We start from the raw sequence: 10659 nt of genomic DNA, 5'->3' as shown, positions 1-10659 counted from the left end.
GGCAGCCAAAGCAACGATCGTTATAGTTTTTCAGATTATCATGCAATATTCACGTGTGGAACCAGAGCAAGATCATACACAGTTTGCAATCAACTAAAGAAAGACACGCCCAAGCAGGGGCTCGAACCCTGGACCCTCAGATTAAGAGTCTGATGCTCTACCGACTGAGCTACCGGGCTGTAAGGTTCTGTGCCCCTGCTAGTTTTGTTCAGCAGGCTGCATTCAGACAGGAGATTTTCTCCATATCCATAATGGGACAAACATGCATGCTTACCCCTCATCTGCTAATTCAGGAGTCCAGCTGACAAGTAGAGCAAGGTGTTGAGGGCTGGGGCTCAGTGTTTAGCTGCTGGAGGGAGGAGGGGCTCAACTTTTATCAAAGCCCAGAAAGAGGAATGTGACTAAAGCAATATCACTACACAGCCCCAGAAAATGATGCCAAGATGAACTGGAAAGAAAATGGTAATGGAATTCCATCTTACCGTGGCCTAGATTTTGTAATGGCACTAACAAGGTGATCAGAAAACAAGACATACTTTAGCTTTTTCTTCTGCTACTAAATGGCCCTACTTTCTTCAGGCCCCAGTGGTTCGGCAGCCAAAGCAACGATCGTTATAGTTTTTCAGATTATCATGCAATATTCACGTGTGGAACCAGAGCAAGATCATACACAGTTTGCAATCAACTAAAGAAAGACACGCCCAAGCAGGGGCTCGAACCCTGGACCCTCAGATTAAGAGTCTGATGCTCTACCGACTGAGCTACCGGGCTGTAAGGTTCTGTGCCCCTGCTAGTTTTGTTCAGCAGGCTGCATTCAGACAGGAGATTTTCTCCATATCCATAATGGGACAAACATGCATGCTTACCCCTCATCTGCTAATTCAGGAGTCCAGCTGACAAGTAGAGCAAGGTGTTGAGGGCTGGGGCTCAGTGTTTAGCTGCTGGAGGGAGGAGGGGCTCAACTTTTATCAAAGCCCAGAAAGAGGAATGTGACTAAAGCAATATCACTACACAGCCCCAGAAAATGATGCCAAGATGAACTGGAAAGAAAATGGTAATGGAATTCCATCTTACCGTGGCCTAGATTTTGTAATGGCACTAACAAGGTGATCAGAAAACAAGACATACTTTAGCTTTTTCTTCTGCTACTAAATGGCCCTACTTTCTTCAGGCCCCAGTGGTTCGGCAGCCAAAGCAACGATCGTTATAGTTTTTCAGATTATCATGCAATATTCACGTGTGGAACCAGAGCAAGATCATACACAGTTTGCAATCAACTAAAGAAAGACACGCCCAAGCAGGGGCTCGAACCCTGGACCCTCAGATTAAGAGTCTGATGCTCTACCGACTGAGCTACCGGGCTGTAAGGTTCTGTGCCCCTGCTAGTTTTGTTCAGCAGGCTGCATTCAGACAGGAGATTTTCTCCATATCCATAATGGGACAAACATGCATGCTTACCCCTCATCTGCTAATTCAGGAGTCCAGCTGACAAGTAGAGCAAGGTGTTGAGGGCTGGGGCTCAGTGTTTAGCTGCTGGAGGGAGGAGGGGCTCAACTTTTATCAAAGCCCAGAAAGAGGAATGTGACTAAAGCAATATCACTACACAGCCCCAGAAAATGATGCCAAGATGAACTGGAAAGAAAATGGTAATGGAATTCCATCTTACCGTGGCCTAGATTTTGTAATGGCACTAACAAGGTGATCAGAAAACAAGACATACTTTAGCTTTTTCTTCTGCTACTAAATGGCCCTACTTTCTTCAGGCCCCAGTGGTTCGGCAGCCAAAGCAACGATCGTTATAGTTTTTCAGATTATCATGCAATATTCACGTGTGGAACCAGAGCAAGATCATACACAGTTTGCAATCAACTAAAGAAAGACACGCCCAAGCAGGGGCTCGAACCCTGGACCCTCAGATTAAGAGTCTGATGCTCTACCGACTGAGCTACCGGGCTGTAAGGTTCTGTGCCCCTGCTAGTTTTGTTCAGCAGGCTGCATTCAGACAGGAGATTTTCTCCATATCCATAATGGGACAAACATGCATGCTTACCCCTCATCTGCTAATTCAGGAGTCCAGCTGACAAGTAGAGCAAGGTGTTGAGGGCTGGGGCTCAGTGTTTAGCTGCTGGAGGGAGGAGGGGCTCAACTTTTATCAAAGCCCAGAAAGAGGAATGTGACTAAAGCAATATCACTACACAGCCCCAGAAAATGATGCCAAGATGAACTGGAAAGAAAATGGTAATGGAATTCCATCTTACCGTGGCCTAGATTTTGTAATGGCACTAACAAGGTGATCAGAAAACAAGACATACTTTAGCTTTTTCTTCTGCTACTAAATGGCCCTACTTTCTTCAGGCCCCAGTGGTTCGGCAGCCAAAGCAACGATCGTTATAGTTTTTCAGATTATCATGCAATATTCACGTGTGGAACCAGAGCAAGATCATACACAGTTTGCAATCAACTAAAGAAAGACACGCCCAAGCAGGGGCTCGAACCCTGGACCCTCAGATTAAGAGTCTGATGCTCTACCGACTGAGCTACCCGGGCTGTAAGGTTCTGTGCCCCTGCTAGTTTTGTTCAGCAGGCTGCATTCAGACAGGAGATTTTCTCCATATCCATAATGGGACAAACATGCATGCTTACCCCTCATCTGCTAATTCAGGAGTCCAGCTGACAAGTAGAGCAAGGTGTTGAGGGCTGGGGCTCAGTGTTTAGCTGCTGGAGGGAGGAGGGGCTCAACTTTTATCAAAGCCCAGAAAGAGGAATGTGACTAAAGCAATATCACTACACAGCCCCAGAAAATGATGCCAAGATGAACTGGAAAGAAAATGGTAATGGAATTCCATCTTACCGTGGCCTAGATTTTGTAATGGCACTAACAAGGTGATCAGAAAACAAGACATACTTTAGCTTTTTCTTCTGCTACTAAATGGCCCTACTTTCTTCAGGCCCCAGTGGTTCGGCAGCCAAAGCAACGATCGTTATAGTTTTTCAGATTATCATGCAATATTCACGTGTGGAACCAGAGCAAGATCATACACAGTTTGCAATCAACTAAAGAAAGACACGCCCAAGCAGGGGCTCGAACCCTGGACCCTCAGATTAAGAGTCTGATGCTCTACCGACTGAGCTACCCGGGCTGTAAGGTTCTGTGCCCCTGCTAGTTTTGTTCAGCAGGCTGCATTCAGACAGGAGATTTTCTCCATATCCATAATGGGACAAACATGCATGCTTACCCCTCATCTGCTAATTCAGGAGTCCAGCTGACAAGTAGAGCAAGGTGTTGAGGGCTGGGGCTCAGTGTTTAGCTGCTGGAGGGAGGAGGGGCTCAACTTTTATCAAAGCCCAGAAAGAGGAATGTGACTAAAGCAATATCACTACACAGCCCCAGAAAATGATGCCAAGATGAACTGGAAAGAAAATGGTAATGGAATTCCATCTTACCGTGGCCTAGATTTTGTAATGGCACTAACAAGGTGATCAGAAAACAAGACATACTTTAGCTTTTTCTTCTGCTACTAAATGGCCCTACTTTCTTCAGGCCCCAGTGGTTCGGCAGCCAAAGCAACGATCGTTATAGTTTTTCAGATTATCATGCAATATTCACGTGTGGAACCAGAGCAAGATCATACACAGTTTGCAATCAACTAAAGAAAGACACGCCCAAGCAGGGGCTCGAACCCTGGACCCTCAGATTAAGAGTCTGATGCTCTACCGACTGAGCTACCCGGGCTGTAAGGTTCTGTGCCCCTGCTAGTTTTGTTCAGCAGGCTGCATTCAGACAGGAGATTTTCTCCATATCCATAATGGGACAAACATGCATGCTTACCCCTCATCTGCTAATTCAGGAGTCCAGCTGACAAGTAGAGCAAGGTGTTGAGGGCTGGGGCTCAGTGTTTAGCTGCTGGAGGGAGGAGGGGCTCAACTTTTATCAAAGCCCAGAAAGAGGAATGTGACTAAAGCAATATCACTACACAGCCCCAGAAAATGATGCCAAGATGAACTGGAAAGAAAATGGTAATGGAATTCCATCTTACCGTGGCCTAGATTTTGTAATGGCACTAACAAGGTGATCAGAAAACAAGACATACTTTAGCTTTTTCTTCTGCTACTAAATGGCCCTACTTTCTTCAGGCCCCAGTGGTTCGGCAGCCAAAGCAACGATCGTTATAGTTTTTCAGATTATCATGCAATATTCACGTGTGGAACCAGAGCAAGATCATACACAGTTTGCAATCAACTAAAGAAAGACACGCCCAAGCAGGGGCTCGAACCCTGGACCCTCAGATTAAGAGTCTGATGCTCTACCGACTGAGCTACCCGGCTGTAAGGTTCTGTGCCCCTGCTAGTTTTGTTCAGCAGGCTGCATTCAGACAGGAGATTTTCTCCATATCCATAATGGGACAAACATGCATGCTTACCCCTCATCTGCTAATTCAGGAGTCCAGCTGACAAGTAGAGCAAGGTGTTGAGGGCTGGGGCTCAGTGTTTAGCTGCTGGAGGGAGGAGGGGCTCAACTTTTATCAAAGCCCAGAAAGAGGAATGTGACTAAAGCAATATCACTACACAGCCCCAGAAAATGATGCCAAGATGAACTGGAAAGAAAATGGTAATGGAATTCCATCTTACCGTGGCCTAGATTTTGTAATGGCACTAACAAGGTGATCAGAAAACAAGACATACTTTAGCTTTTTCTTCTGCTACTAAATGGCCCTACTTTCTTCAGGCCCCAGTGGTTCGGCAGCCAAAGCAACGATCGTTATAGTTTTTCAGATTATCATGCAATATTCACGTGTGGAACCAGAGCAAGATCATACACAGTTTGCAATCAACTAAAGAAAGACACGCCCAAGCAGGGGCTCGAACCCTGGACCCTCAGATTAAGAGTCTGATGCTCTACCGACTGAGCTACCCGGGCTGTAAGGTTCTGTGCCCCTGCTAGTTTTGTTCAGCAGGCTGCATTCAGACAGGAGATTTTCTCCATATCCATAATGGGACAAACATGCATGCTTACCCCTCATCTGCTAATTCAGGAGTCCAGCTGACAAGTAGAGCAAGGTGTTGAGGGCTGGGGCTCAGTGTTTAGCTGCTGGAGGGAGGAGGGGCTCAACTTTTATCAAAGCCCAGAAAGAGGAATGTGACTAAAGCAATATCACTACACAGCCCCAGAAAATGATGCCAAGATGAACTGGAAAGAAAATGGTAATGGAATTCCATCTTACCGTGGCCTAGATTTTGTAATGGCACTAACAAGGTGATCAGAAAACAAGACATACTTTAGCTTTTTCTTCTGCTACTAAATGGCCCTACTTTCTTCAGGCCCCAGTGGTTCGGCAGCCAAAGCAACGATCGTTATAGTTTTTCAGATTATCATGCAATATTCACGTGTGGAACCAGAGCAAGATCATACACAGTTTGCAATCAACTAAAGAAAGACACGCCCAAGCAGGGGCTCGAACCCTGGACCCTCAGATTAAGAGTCTGATGCTCTACCGACTGAGCTACCCGGCTGTAAGGTTCTGTGCCCCTGCTAGTTTTGTTCAGCAGGCTGCATTCAGACAGGAGATTTTCTCCATATCCATAATGGGACAAACATGCATGCTTACCCCTCATCTGCTAATTCAGGAGTCCAGCTGACAAGTAGAGCAAGGTGTTGAGGGCTGGGGCTCAGTGTTTAGCTGCTGGAGGGAGGAGGGGCTCAACTTTTATCAAAGCCCAGAAAGAGGAATGTGACTAAAGCAATATCACTACACAGCCCCAGAAAATGATGCCAAGATGAACTGGAAAGAAAATGGTAATGGAATTCCATCTTACCGTGGCCTAGATTTTGTAATGGCACTAACAAGGTGATCAGAAAACAAGACATACTTTAGCTTTTTCTTCTGCTACTAAATGGCCCTACTTTCTTCAGGCCCCAGTGGTTCGGCAGCCAAAGCAACGATCGTTATAGTTTTTCAGATTATCATGCAATATTCACGTGTGGAACCAGAGCAAGATCATACACAGTTTGCAATCAACTAAAGAAAGACACGCCCAAGCAGGGGCTCGAACCCTGGACCCTCAGATTAAGAGTCTGATGCTCTACCGACTGAGCTACCCGGGCTGTAAGGTTCTGTGCCCCTGCTAGTTTTGTTCAGCAGGCTGCATTCAGACAGGAGATTTTCTCCATATCCATAATGGGACAAACATGCATGCTTACCCCTCATCTGCTAATTCAGGAGTCCAGCTGACAAGTAGAGCAAGGTGTTGAGGGCTGGGGCTCAGTGTTTAGCTGCTGGAGGGAGGAGGGGCTCAACTTTTATCAAAGCCCAGAAAGAGGAATGTGACTAAAGCAATATCACTACACAGCCCCAGAAAATGATGCCAAGATGAACTGGAAAGAAAATGGTAATGGAATTCCATCTTACCGTGGCCTAGATTTTGTAATGGCACTAACAAGGTGATCAGAAAACAAGACATACTTTAGCTTTTTCTTCTGCTACTAAATGGCCCTACTTTCTTCAGGCCCCAGTGGTTCGGCAGCCAAAGCAACGATCGTTATAGTTTTTCAGATTATCATGCAATATTCACGTGTGGAACCAGAGCAAGATCATACACAGTTTGCAATCAACTAAAGAAAGACACGCCCAAGCAGGGGCTCGAACCCTGGACCCTCAGATTAAGAGTCTGATGCTCTACCGACTGAGCTACCCGGGCTGTAAGGTTCTGTGCCCCTGCTAGTTTTGTTCAGCAGGCTGCATTCAGACAGGAGATTTTCTCCATATCCATAATGGGACAAACATGCATGCTTACCCCTCATCTGCTAATTCAGGAGTCCAGCTGACAAGTAGAGCAAGGTGTTGAGGGCTGGGGCTCAGTGTTTAGCTGCTGGAGGGAGGAGGGGCTCAACTTTTATCAAAGCCCAGAAAGAGGAATGTGACTAAAGCAATATCACTACACAGCCCCAGAAAATGATGCCAAGATGAACTGGAAAGAAAATGGTAATGGAATTCCATCTTACCGTGGCCTAGATTTTGTAATGGCACTAACAAGGTGATCAGAAAACAAGACATACTTTAGCTTTTTCTTCTGCTACTAAATGGCCCTACTTTCTTCAGGCCCCAGTGGTTCGGCAGCCAAAGCAACGATCGTTATAGTTTTTCAGATTATCATGCAATATTCACGTGTGGAACCAGAGCAAGATCATACACAGTTTGCAATCAACTAAAGAAAGACACGCCCAAGCAGGGGCTCGAACCCTGGACCCTCAGATTAAGAGTCTGATGCTCTACCGACTGAGCTACCGGGCTGTAAGGTTCTGTGCCCCTGCTAGTTTTGTTCAGCAGGCTGCATTCAGACAGGAGATTTTCTCCATATCCATAATGGGACAAACATGCATGCTTACCCCTCATCTGCTAATTCAGGAGTCCAGCTGACAAGTAGAGCAAGGTGTTGAGGGCTGGGGCTCAGTGTTTAGCTGCTGGAGGGAGGAGGGGCTCAACTTTTATCAAAGCCCAGAAAGAGGAATGTGACTAAAGCAATATCACTACACAGCCCCAGAAAATGATGCCAAGATGAACTGGAAAGAAAATGGTAATGGAATTCCATCTTACCGTGGCCTAGATTTTGTAATGGCACTAACAAGGTGATCAGAAAACAAGACATACTTTAGCTTTTTCTTCTGCTACTAAATGGCCCTACTTTCTTCAGGCCCCAGTGGTTCGGCAGCCAAAGCAACGATCGTTATAGTTTTTCAGATTATCATGCAATATTCACGTGTGGAACCAGAGCAAGATCATACACAGTTTGCAATCAACTAAAGAAAGACACGCCCAAGCAGGGGCTCGAACCCTGGACCCTCAGATTAAGAGTCTGATGCTCTACCGACTGAGCTACCCGGGCTGTAAGGTTCTGTGCCCCTGCTAGTTTTGTTCAGCAGGCTGCATTCAGACAGGAGATTTTCTCCATATCCATAATGGGACAAACATGCATGCTTACCCCTCATCTGCTAATTCAGGAGTCCAGCTGACAAGTAGAGCAAGGTGTTGAGGGCTGGGGCTCAGTGTTTAGCTGCTGGAGGGAGGAGGGGCTCAACTTTTATCAAAGCCCAGAAAGAGGAATGTGACTAAAGCAATATCACTACACAGCCCCAGAAAATGATGCCAAGATGAACTGGAAAGAAAATGGTAATGGAATTCCATCTTACCGTGGCCTAGATTTTGTAATGGCACTAACAAGGTGATCAGAAAACAAGACATACTTTAGCTTTTTCTTCTGCTACTAAATGGCCCTACTTTCTTCAGGCCCCAGTGGTTCGGCAGCCAAAGCAACGATCGTTATAGTTTTTCAGATTATCATGCAATATTCACGTGTGGAACCAGAGCAAGATCATACACAGTTTGCAATCAACTAAAGAAAGACACGCCCAAGCAGGGGCTCGAACCCTGGACCCTCAGATTAAGAGTCTGATGCTCTACCGACTGAGCTACCCGGGCTGTAAGGTTCTGTGCCCCTGCTAGTTTTGTTCAGCAGGCTGCATTCAGACAGGAGATTTTCTCCATATCCATAATGGGACAAACATGCATGCTTACCCCTCATCTGCTAATTCAGGAGTCCAGCTGACAAGTAGAGCAAGGTGTTGAGGGCTGGGGCTCAGTGTTTAGCTGCTGGAGGGAGGAGGGGCTCAACTTTTATCAAAGCCCAGAAAGAGGAATGTGACTAAAGCAATATCACTACACAGCCCCAGAAAATGATGCCAAGATGAACTGGAAAGAAAATGGTAATGGAATTCCATCTTACCGTGGCCTAGATTTTGTAATGGCACTAACAAGGTGATCAGAAAACAAGACATACTTTAGCTTTTTCTTCTGCTACTAAATGGCCCTACTTTCTTCAGGCCCCAGTGGTTCGGCAGCCAAAGCAACGATCGTTATAGTTTTTCAGATTATCATGCAATATTCACGTGTGGAACCAGAGCAAGATCATACACAGTTTGCAATCAACTAAAGAAAGACACGCCCAAGCAGGGGCTCGAACCCTGGACCCTCAGATTAAGAGTCTGATGCTCTACCGACTGAGCTACCGGGCTGTAAGGTTCTGTGCCCCTGCTAGTTTTGTTCAGCAGGCTGCATTCAGACAGGAGATTTTCTCCATATCCATAATGGGACAAACATGCATGCTTACCCCTCATCTGCTAATTCAGGAGTCCAGCTGACAAGTAGAGCAAGGTGTTGAGGGCTGGGGCTCAGTGTTTAGCTGCTGGAGGGAGGAGGGGCTCAACTTTTATCAAAGCCCAGAAAGAGGAATGTGACTAAAGCAATATCACTACACAGCCCCAGAAAATGATGCCAAGATGAACTGGAAAGAAAATGGTAATGGAATTCCATCTTACCGTGGCCTAGATTTTGTAATGGCACTAACAAGGTGATCAGAAAACAAGACATACTTTAGCTTTTTCTTCTGCTACTAAATGGCCCTACTTTCTTCAGGCCCCAGTGGTTCGGCAGCCAAAGCAACGATCGTTATAGTTTTTCAGATTATCATGCAATATTCACGTGTGGAACCAGAGCAAGATCATACACAGTTTGCAATCAACTAAAGAAAGACACGCCCAAGCAGGGGCTCGAACCCTGGACCCTCAGATTAAGAGTCTGATGCTCTACCGACTGAGCTACCGGGCTGTAAGGTTCTGTGCCCCTGCTAGTTTTGTTCAGCAGGCTGCATTCAGACAGGAGATTTTCTCCATATCCATAATGGGACAAACATGCATGCTTACCCCTCATCTGCTAATTCAGGAGTCCAGCTGACAAGTAGAGCAAGGTGTTGAGGGCTGGGGCTCAGTGTTTAGCTGCTGGAGGGAGGAGGGGCTCAACTTTTATCAAAGCCCAGAAAGAGGAATGTGACTAAAGCAATATCACTACACAGCCCCAGAAAATGATGCCAAGATGAACTGGAAAGAAAATGGTAATGGAATTCCATCTTACCGTGGCCTAGATTTTGTAATGGCACTAACAAGGTGATCAGAAAACAAGACATACTTTAGCTTTTTCTTCTGCTACTAAATGGCCCTACTTTCTTCAGGCCCCAGTGGTTCGGCAGCCAAAGCAACGATCGTTATAGTTTTTCAGATTATCATGCAATATTCACGTGTGGAACCAGAGCAAGATCATACACAGTTTGCAATCAACTAAAGAAAGACACGCCCAAGCAGGGGCTCGAACCCTGGACCCTCAGATTAAGAGTCTGATGCTCTACCGACTGAGCTACCCGGGCTGTAAGGTTCTGTGCCCCTGCTAGTTTTGTTCAGCAGGCTGCATTCAGACAGGAGATTTTCTCCATATCCATAATGGGACAAACATGCATGCTTACCCCTCATCTGCTAATTCAGGAGTCCAGCTGACAAGTAGAGCAAGGTGTTGAGGGCTGGGGCTCAGTGTTTAGCTGCTGGAGGGAGGAGGGGCTCAACTTTTATCAAAGCCCAGAAAGAGGAATGTGACTAAAGCAATATCACTACACAGCCCCAGAAAATGATGCCAAGATGAACTGGAAAGAAAATGGTAATGGAATTCCATCTTACCGTGGCCTAGATTTTGTAATGGCACTAACAAGGTGATCAGAAAACAAGACATACTTTAGCTTTTTCTTCTGCTACTAAATGGCCCTACTTTCTTCAGGCCCCAG

General features: G+C 46.0%; 18 non-coding genes across 18 annotated transcripts; all 18 read right to left on the bottom strand.

Annotated features, from left to right (window-relative positions):
* Positions 1 to 106: 106 nt before the first annotated feature.
* On the bottom strand, positions 107 to 178 carry TRNAK-CUU. Its single transcript has one exon. It is a non-coding gene; the product is annotated as a tRNA-Lys (tRNA).
* Positions 179 to 698: 520 nt separating this feature from the next.
* On the bottom strand, positions 699 to 770 carry TRNAK-CUU. The gene has a single exon. It is a non-coding gene; the product is annotated as a tRNA-Lys (tRNA).
* Positions 771 to 1290: 520 nt separating this feature from the next.
* TRNAK-CUU lies at positions 1291 to 1362 on the bottom strand. The gene has a single exon. It is a non-coding gene; the product is annotated as a tRNA-Lys (tRNA).
* A 520-nt stretch (positions 1363 to 1882) lies between these two features.
* TRNAK-CUU lies at positions 1883 to 1954 on the bottom strand. The gene has a single exon. It is a non-coding gene; the product is annotated as a tRNA-Lys (tRNA).
* Positions 1955 to 2474: 520 nt separating this feature from the next.
* Positions 2475 to 2547, bottom strand: TRNAK-CUU. Its single transcript has one exon. It is a non-coding gene; the product is annotated as a tRNA-Lys (tRNA).
* Positions 2548 to 3067: 520 nt separating this feature from the next.
* TRNAK-CUU lies at positions 3068 to 3140 on the bottom strand. The gene has a single exon. It is a non-coding gene; the product is annotated as a tRNA-Lys (tRNA).
* A 520-nt stretch (positions 3141 to 3660) lies between these two features.
* TRNAK-CUU lies at positions 3661 to 3733 on the bottom strand. Its single transcript has one exon. It is a non-coding gene; the product is annotated as a tRNA-Lys (tRNA).
* Positions 3734 to 4253: 520 nt separating this feature from the next.
* Positions 4254 to 4326, bottom strand: TRNAK-CUU. Its single transcript has one exon. It is a non-coding gene; the product is annotated as a tRNA-Lys (tRNA).
* Positions 4327 to 4845: 519 nt separating this feature from the next.
* Positions 4846 to 4918, bottom strand: TRNAK-CUU. The gene has a single exon. It is a non-coding gene; the product is annotated as a tRNA-Lys (tRNA).
* A 520-nt stretch (positions 4919 to 5438) lies between these two features.
* TRNAK-CUU lies at positions 5439 to 5511 on the bottom strand. Its single transcript has one exon. It is a non-coding gene; the product is annotated as a tRNA-Lys (tRNA).
* A 519-nt stretch (positions 5512 to 6030) lies between these two features.
* TRNAK-CUU lies at positions 6031 to 6103 on the bottom strand. Its single transcript has one exon. It is a non-coding gene; the product is annotated as a tRNA-Lys (tRNA).
* A 520-nt stretch (positions 6104 to 6623) lies between these two features.
* Positions 6624 to 6696, bottom strand: TRNAK-CUU. Its single transcript has one exon. It is a non-coding gene; the product is annotated as a tRNA-Lys (tRNA).
* A 520-nt stretch (positions 6697 to 7216) lies between these two features.
* On the bottom strand, positions 7217 to 7288 carry TRNAK-CUU. The gene has a single exon. It is a non-coding gene; the product is annotated as a tRNA-Lys (tRNA).
* Positions 7289 to 7808: 520 nt separating this feature from the next.
* TRNAK-CUU lies at positions 7809 to 7881 on the bottom strand. Its single transcript has one exon. It is a non-coding gene; the product is annotated as a tRNA-Lys (tRNA).
* Positions 7882 to 8401: 520 nt separating this feature from the next.
* On the bottom strand, positions 8402 to 8474 carry TRNAK-CUU. The gene has a single exon. It is a non-coding gene; the product is annotated as a tRNA-Lys (tRNA).
* A 520-nt stretch (positions 8475 to 8994) lies between these two features.
* Positions 8995 to 9066, bottom strand: TRNAK-CUU. Its single transcript has one exon. It is a non-coding gene; the product is annotated as a tRNA-Lys (tRNA).
* A 520-nt stretch (positions 9067 to 9586) lies between these two features.
* TRNAK-CUU lies at positions 9587 to 9658 on the bottom strand. Its single transcript has one exon. It is a non-coding gene; the product is annotated as a tRNA-Lys (tRNA).
* Positions 9659 to 10178: 520 nt separating this feature from the next.
* Positions 10179 to 10251, bottom strand: TRNAK-CUU. Its single transcript has one exon. It is a non-coding gene; the product is annotated as a tRNA-Lys (tRNA).
* Positions 10252 to 10659: the final 408 nt, after the last annotated feature.

The sequence above is a fragment of the Protopterus annectens genome, chromosome 10.part0 (genome assembly GCF_019279795.1).
Source record: "Protopterus annectens isolate FY-2018-M chromosome 10.part0, PAN1.0, whole genome shotgun sequence".
In the NCBI taxonomy this organism is placed as follows: Eukaryota; Metazoa; Chordata; order Ceratodontiformes; family Protopteridae; genus Protopterus; species Protopterus annectens.
The sequence above is the reverse complement of the archived record's forward strand: the minus strand, read 5'-3'. Positions and strand labels throughout refer to the sequence as shown.